The sequence below is a fragment of the Chenopodium album genome, chromosome 2 (assembly GCF_948465745.1).
Source record: "Chenopodium album chromosome 2, dcCheAlbu1.1, whole genome shotgun sequence".
NCBI classification, from domain to species: Eukaryota; Viridiplantae; Streptophyta; class Magnoliopsida; order Caryophyllales; family Amaranthaceae; genus Chenopodium; species Chenopodium album.
Window position 1 is genome coordinate 70,869,557 of NC_137835.1, and position 8,187 is coordinate 70,877,743.

Sequence of the window (8,187 nt, forward strand, 5' to 3'; positions counted from 1 at the left end):
AAGTCAGAATTGCTAATAATAGTGTCATGATGCATATAGAGATAATCGAAGAATTATCAATAGGAATTGGAGGAGTTCTATGTGTTATTCCTATTCTATGGGCAACTGATCAACCTAGTCATGATATGATAATAGGAAATAATTTTCGGAGATTATACTCTCCATGCACTCAAACCATTGATCAAATAATCTTTACGATTAATGGCCATCCTGTTCCTATACAGAAAATAACAAAGGCTTATACTCATCAGACTATGGAATTTACACACAACCAGCGTGGTGATAGGGTTACTCCTACACAACGAGAGGTTGCACTTAGAATTTCTGAGTGTGATTCATCATTAATAGATGAGATAAATAAGCATCAAGAAAAATTATGTGAAAAATTATATTCAACAAATCCATTAGAACATTGGAAAAAGGATAAGGCATTTGCTAAGATAACTTTAACAAATCCTAATAAGATTATTAGAGTAAGACAAATGGTCTATACCTACCAAGATATACAGGAATTTGATGAACAAATAAAAGAATTTCTAAATAAAAAGATAATTATAAATATCAAGAGTCCTCGTAATAGTCCAACATTCATGGTAAGGAATCATGCACAAAAGAAAAGAGGTAAAGCTAAAATGGTCATTAATTATAAACAGCTAAATAACAATACTGTTTTTGATGGCTATTACATTCCAAATAAAACTGTGTTATTTAATAGAATACAAAGAGCCACATGATTTTCTAAAATGGATTGTAAGAGTGGCTACTGGAAAATTAAAATGGAAGAAGAAAGTATTCTATTAATTGCATTTAATGCCCCTCAAGGGCATTATGAATGGTTAGTAATGCCTTTTGGATTAAAAAATAATGTTCCACAAATATTTCAGAGAGAAGAATGAATAATATTTTTAGAGAACTTCATCATTGTTGTTTGGTCTATATAGACTATATTTTAATATTTTCAAAAGGTTTAGAGTAACATAAGAATGAAGCAGTAACTCAAAAATGTGCCGAGCATGGTATTATCCTTGGAAAGGATAAATGTGTCTATGCTAAACAAGAAATTGAGTTTCTAGGATTAGAAATTAAAGTTGGACAAATAATATTGCAAAAACATATTTTGGAAAAGATTGAAAAATTCCCAAATTAAATTTAAGATAGAAAACAACTATAAAGGTTTCTAGGATGTTTAACCTATGCTTCTAATTTCATAGAAAATCCTGCTCTATTAAGAAAACCATTACAACAAAAACTCAAGAAAGAAATAACATGGAACTGGAAGGAAAGTGATTCCAGAATTGTTTAAGATTTAAAAGCCATGTGTAAAGGTCTTCCTGAACTAACACTACCTACTAGTGAAGATGATTTAATCCTTGAAACAGATGCTAGTAATGAGCATTGGAGTGCTGTGTTAAAAATCAAAGAAGGAGAAAGACTTTGCAGGTACAGTAGTGAAAGTTTTAATGAAGCTGAGTTAAATTATCCCACAATGCAAAAGGAAATTCTTGCAGTAATTAGAGGGATCAAGAAGTTCTTAATCTTCTTAGACCCTAAACAGTTCTTAATAAAAACATATTGCAAAGGCATACTTGGTTTTGTTAAAAAAAAATTGTCTAATATGCAAACGCAAGGGAGAATCCTGCGTTGGAAATTATGGCTTAATCAATTCTCTTTTACTATTAAACATATACAGGGAACAAAGAATTCTCTGGCAGATAGCTTGACCAGAGAATTAGCTAATGTCGTCCAAGAAGCTCAAGAAAACACAAAAACCTCCCGCATACGAACTTCAAAAAGATGGATGTAGAGAGGAAAACTCTCATTGATGAAACAGAAAAGGCCATGGAGCGGGTTTCACCCTCCAATTGGGCCTTAATGAAAGGCTTAATTATATCAGCAAAACAACGTTCACGATATGGTTTAATCAAGGGTTGCCATCGGGAAGTCCAAAGGTTATTGATGTTCAAAGTAACAATTATGTTATTTCAGCTCATTCATGATTTACGAAATATAATATTGAATAAAATAAGAGATAATGATTTTAGAACATGGCACGAGTTGGTGGTGACAAAGTCCAGTAAATTCTTTACCCTTTCACCCTTTACCCTTTCACCCTCAAAATGGACGGAATCGACCATGGAAACCCAGAATGGTAAATATTGGTGGTCGATTTGGCTGTTTCAAGGGTAGGGCAAAAGGAGGTGGTTTTTTTATGGTGGTTTTTTGCGGTGATTTGAAGTAGTTGGGTTGTTTTTAGGGAGGAGGAAGAGGTGAACAGGTAGAGCCTCCGGTAAAGAAGTGTTGGTCGCTCGGTTTCACTGGTCAAGGTAGGGGCAACGGTGGTTTTTGGCTGGAGTTGGGTTGCCAGCGGTAAGGTGGTGCGGTGGTGGGGCTGACTGGGTTAGGGATTAGGTTTTCTATTTCTTTTTTATTTTTCTTTTTTTAATTAATCAAGAGTGCCACCTGTACTTGGCGGGTCCCACTAATGGATTCCATCCAAAAATCCGTTAGTTGGTGGTGAAATCAATTTTTTTATGTTTTTTTGGGGGTGTTATAATAAAAATTTGAGATAATGTGGTGTTATAATCATAATTTTTTAAAATTTGTGGTGTTATTTTCTAAAAAATCCTACAAATAAAATAGAAATTATTCCATCATTTTAAATTTATTTTAATATTTGGATTTAACTAGAATTTCAATTTCAGAATTGTAAATTTAGTAGCTTAACAAAAACATTATAAAACTTATACAATCTTAAACTAAAAAATTAACCAAATTGGTATGAGATCCTAAATTTGTTGCAACTTCAAAGTGAATTGCTTTCGGTGAGATGATTTTCGTCGGGTTTGAAATTGATAAGATGATAAATTGGTGCGAAAAATGCTTCAATAAAGCATTTAGAGTACATATACAATGGAGAATATAAAGCTCCAAAACAACTTTAATGGAGATTCTAGAGTATGCTCCTATGAAATGGAGGAGGGAAAGCTCCAAAGACGATGGAGAATTTAGAGTATACTACAATGGAGGAGTGAAACCTCCAAAGCTGCTTCAACAGAGGAACTAAACCACAAAGCTGCTTCAATGGAGGAGAGACCAAGCCCTAGAACAGAGACAATTGGGAACACTACTACAAAAAATGGTTTAGAGAACAGTTTAAATAGGCTTTATAGAACGTCTCAGGACCGTTCTTCTGCTAAGCGATGTGTAAAGTATAAAGAACGGTTCAAATAGGCGTATTGTATACTCAACTATAGAGAACGGTTGTGTGTAATCACCGTCCTCTATTCCCTGCTTAAAATTAGAAAATAATGAAGGAAAAGACAACGGTCATATTACTTAACCGTTTTGTTTTGCTTTATCAAAGAGAACGGTTTGATATGCCAACAGTTCTCTATTCCTCCTTTTTTTTAATAAAAAAAAAAAACCATTTGCGAGATATATTAGGCAGCTAATTGCAAATTGAAAAACTTACTCAAAGTAAATACATAGAAGTCAAATCAAAATACCAACTACCAAAGTACTCAAAACTTATAATTAAAATTGATAATATTTTCATACAACTCAATTGCAAATGAAAAAGGAATAACAAGATATCAAATTAAAAAATAAATAAAATTGTGCTACAAGGATCTCTTTTTCTTTCAATGATGTTGATCGACCGACAACAGATCATAAACTTGTATGCAATACTTGATCTTCTTTATGAATAATCTGCAATAACATGAAAATAACATGTAAATTTCGAATTCACAAGACATGTTCTGCAATTAAACAAATCTCCGACATTACAGAAGTAAACCATCCACCTCCTTACAAAAAATCACTACAGAGTAACAACAATCATACTAGTATACTACTAATGAAAAGAGCCGTACCCTAAGATAATTATTAACTCTAATCTTAGAAAATAAAATTAAAAATTCATGTGAAAATAATCACACCCAACCTTCAATTCCGCAACATCCAAATTGGATGGAAGTAACACAATTTACCAGAAGTTCACCAATCTCCAATTTAATTCACTGTACACAGAAGAGCAATAACTTCAACACCATCAACCAAACATCAACAGCAAAAAAATGCATACTTGGACAAAGGACGGTTAAAATATTCTTCCAAATCGAACAAGAGATAATGAAATAAGAAAATCAAAGCAAAATTTATAACTTTAAAATTGTGAGAAATATATTTTCAAAATAACATCAAAATTAAGATCTAATTAAGAATCAAGAAAAATCAAACAATAAAAATCGAAATCATAAGAATTTGGATACATCGATAATAGCAAGACCTGAAAACTAAATTGAAACTAAATTAAACGAAATAAAAGAGGAATGATTTACCTTGAAATTGGATCTTATTGACTTCGTTTTGTTGATATAGCTTTGAAATTGTTCAAAAGGAAAAGCTTATAATTATAAACCGTGGATCGCCATTGTTAAGCATCTCTAAGGTCGAAGCTTCTCTTCGCTTATTAATGACCAATCAGTTAGGGTCAAATTCATGGAGGAAAGGAACTCTAAACCAGATTTAAGGAGAAGAGAAAAGGAAATATGTGAGAGAGATGAGAGTGAAAGAATAGAGCGGCTGAAAAATTAAGAGAAAAGAAAGAGGATGGAGCATTGGAGCGGCAGTCCTGCTAGGGTTAACAATACAATACTTTTTTCCTTTTTTTTTTTTTTTTTTTTTTTAAGTTATTCAACGTGAATGTGAAAGTGAAAATAAATTATTCCGTATATTTTTTCCTCCTAATTAAAAAAAAACAATTAATTAATACAATACAAAACGGTTGTCAAGATGACTGTTCTATATCATATATAATAATTTTTTTTTAATTATTTGAGTTAAAAGAAATAGAGAACGGTTAAATATGCTAACCGTTCCATATGTATTAACATACATAACGCCTCTTATATAAACACGTTCTATATTCTTCTGGAGAACTCCTACCTTTGGTAACCGTTCTATATTTTGCGATCTCTAATCTAGTTTTTGGTGTAGTGGAAGCAGGTGAAAGGTGAAGGTGGAATTTAAAATGATGGGGTAAAATAAGTTATTTACAAATCCAAGTTGTAAAGAGGTTTAATAAGGAGGTTGGAATTGACCCAACTTCAATGTCAAATTTTTTGGATTCCCAAATAAAGGACAAATAAAGGATTTGGGCCAAATCCATCATTTGATATGAACTACCTATTTCCAAACAGGCCATTAGTTTATTTTATATATATTTGCACAAAATCCTACCTAATCGATAATATTAAATTTTATTTACATCTTAAACCCTAGAATAATTATTTCAAGTTCGTATACAATACTCTTTTGCGTCAGTGTCAACTTTTATTGAGAAATACATTTAAAGGATTGCCACAATGTTGAAATCACTACTTATTTAAATTGATCACTAACTAACCATTGAAATATGTTGGACTTAATGATTTTGATGATGACACAACCTAACTTATTTACAAACTATTAAGAGCTTGATTGTTTGAGTGTGTGATCAGTTGCAATGAATAAGAGAATTAAGTGTCTTGTGAAGATACCGTGAGGAACAAGATAGCTAGGAACAAAGCAATCCAAAAAGAGAAGAGTTCTCTCACAAGAACTGGCGCTTTAGAAATGAAGACTTGAAAAGAGAAGTTTCCCCTCAGGGAACAGAAGCTTCAGAGTAGAAGCTTCACCAGAGAAGAGAAGTTCCTTCCAAGGAACAGAAGCCTCGGAGTAGAAGCTTCATAAGAGAATCATGAAGACTAAGATATTTTATAATTTAAGATTTATGTAAGTTTAAGGATAATATTACACTCGAAAATAGATGTGTGGAATTGGTCTAAAAAGATTAAGTTGTGCATGCTTAATTTTAGGAAGACAGTTCAGTTTAAATTTCATCTTTTTATTTTATGAAAAGGATTTTATTTTATTTATTTTCAAAAATCAATTCAACAAATAAAATCTGTTTTGTTTTCCCAAACTTGCGGCATACTCCCCATGATTTTTCTTAAGTCATGGTCTTGCACATTGAGGAGTTCATGTCCCTTGAATTTAGGACATGATCTTCTTAGTGGGTTGGAGTATTGACGTTATAGACTTGCTGCACAAAGAGGTTTTTCCTAAATGGATTTGGTCTATAAATAGTATTTTGATTTCAGTTGGAAAAACTCACCCTTGCTCAAATAGATTTCAGTCTTTGTTTTCTTTAATAGAGTCAATAGTCAATTCCACACTAGTAAAATAGAGTGTTCTAATGTCCTTATACTAGAGTTTATCTTTTTGAGTTGTATTTTGGGGAATTGGGAAGTTTGAGTGAACTTCTGTTTGTGAGAAAGAGAAAGAGAAGTGAGAAGAGAGAAAGAGAAGAGAAGAGTAACAAGTTGGGTGACTTGTTCCTCGGGGCTTTGGGTTCGTTGAGGAACCGAAAGTTAGAGTGTTTAGTTTGTAATAGGTCCATTTGCCGTATTCTTAGCGAAGATTCTTTTCCTAAAATCCCAAGTGGTTGTGGTTTTTCTTTGTGTTTAAGGCCAAGGAGTTTTCCACGTAAAATCTCTCTTGCACTTTCGGTTCCTTTAGCTTACTTATTTTTATTTCCGCAAAAAGATTGACAAATCTGTTATACTACAATTCAACCCCCCTTTCTTGTATTATTCATTGAAACAACAAAATATTGAATGCTAATTATCTATAATGAAGAATTTAAGACCAAAAGAAGTGAAAGAAATGGCCTAATGGTTTTGGAGGATTAGGTCGATCCAATCATATTAATCACTACCGGCTACAACCACGTGAAAATTTTATCGTAAAAATTTAAACCAACTCTAGATATATACTCATGTATTAAAAATACATCAAATTGAAAAAAAAAAACACATTTTAATTGAACCAATAAAACAAATCCAATCAAGTGAACAACACATTAATTACACATTAATAAAAAATGCATTGCATGACATATTGTTCAACATAACATAAAATCAAAACTAGCAATTTAATAAAAAAAAATAAATTAAAGCCCTAATTACTACTATAAAAGCCAATCATCCAACCATTAAACAAACCATTAAGTCTAATTATTATTAAAAATAAACGTAATCATCTAGAGATGAAATGAGCCATTAGACTCAAGTTGCTTGCATAATTCAAAATAAGAAAGGTAAATCTGCTTATTCTAAGCACCAATATGATTGAAGTTTAACATGTTTGCAAAATACTTCAATTGTTGTAAGGTGCAATATCCAAAATTTGTATAATAGCAAGAACAATCAATTTGTACGTCTTCTTCTCCGATATCAATTGCTTACAAACATATTTCTTCCAACAAAGTTTACTTATTTGAAGCACAAAATCAATAGTGTATTATGTCATTCGTCTATTTCCCATCGGCAACCACCGAAGGACCACCGGCTCCACCACTGACCACCAGCGGCCAACACCAACAGTCGGCAACCCCACCTGGCCACCGTTTCTCTCTCCTTAATCTTCCCCCTTCCTTTCCGGTTTTGGTACAAAAGAAAAAAAAACACTTTCTCTTCCTAATTTAATTCTAGTGTTTTATTGTTTTTAAAGCATGATCTATATTATGTTTTGGTATTGATTTTGGGTATATGATGTTGTTAAATGATTCATATAAATTTCAAATTTTTATTTAATCAAGAACCCTAATTTATAAACCCTAGAATTTGGGAATTTTATGTAATTGGTTAGGGTTTGATCCTAGGTTATTGTTAGTATTTAATTAATGGTTTAAACATATTTATAATGAGTTTAAAGCCCTCAATTTAATGCTAAAATTTAATTATACAGACTACATTTTAATTATTGAGTTAGGGTTTAATTACCTATAAAAGGAGAAAAGGTTTATTTGATTTAAATATGATTTCATGGTCTAAAAGTGATGTTTTATGTTAAATAAGTATGTTGAAATTTTATTTAAATCATAAAAACTAAGTCTTTTTGAAAGGATTTAAAGTACCCACTTAATGTAAAGGTTTTATGGCTTTTATCTCATTAAATTGGGTAGATTAGTAAGGTTTAAATAGTATTACGGTTGCTGAAAATTTGTGAGAATAGTGGATTAATTATAGTTATGTATTCTTAATTGTAGGAAGCTTCGATCTAGGTGATTTCTTGCGAGTGTGGCCGAGTTTAGGCATTATTCAAGGTACATATGTGCGTGCACAAGAATATTTGTGTATG

General features: G+C 31.8%; 1 long non-coding RNA gene across 1 annotated transcript; it reads right to left on the minus strand.

Moving 5' to 3' along the window:
- Nucleotides 1-3,510: 3,510 nt before the first annotated feature.
- LOC145586920 (uncharacterized) lies at nucleotides 3,511-4,647 on the minus strand. Its single transcript, XR_014101043.1, has 2 exons — nucleotides 4,344-4,647; nucleotides 3,511-3,711 (listed from the first exon to the last, which is right to left on the minus strand). It is a non-coding gene; the product is annotated as an uncharacterized LOC145586920 (long non-coding RNA).
- Between the last annotated feature and the right edge of the window lie 3,540 nt (nucleotides 4,648-8,187).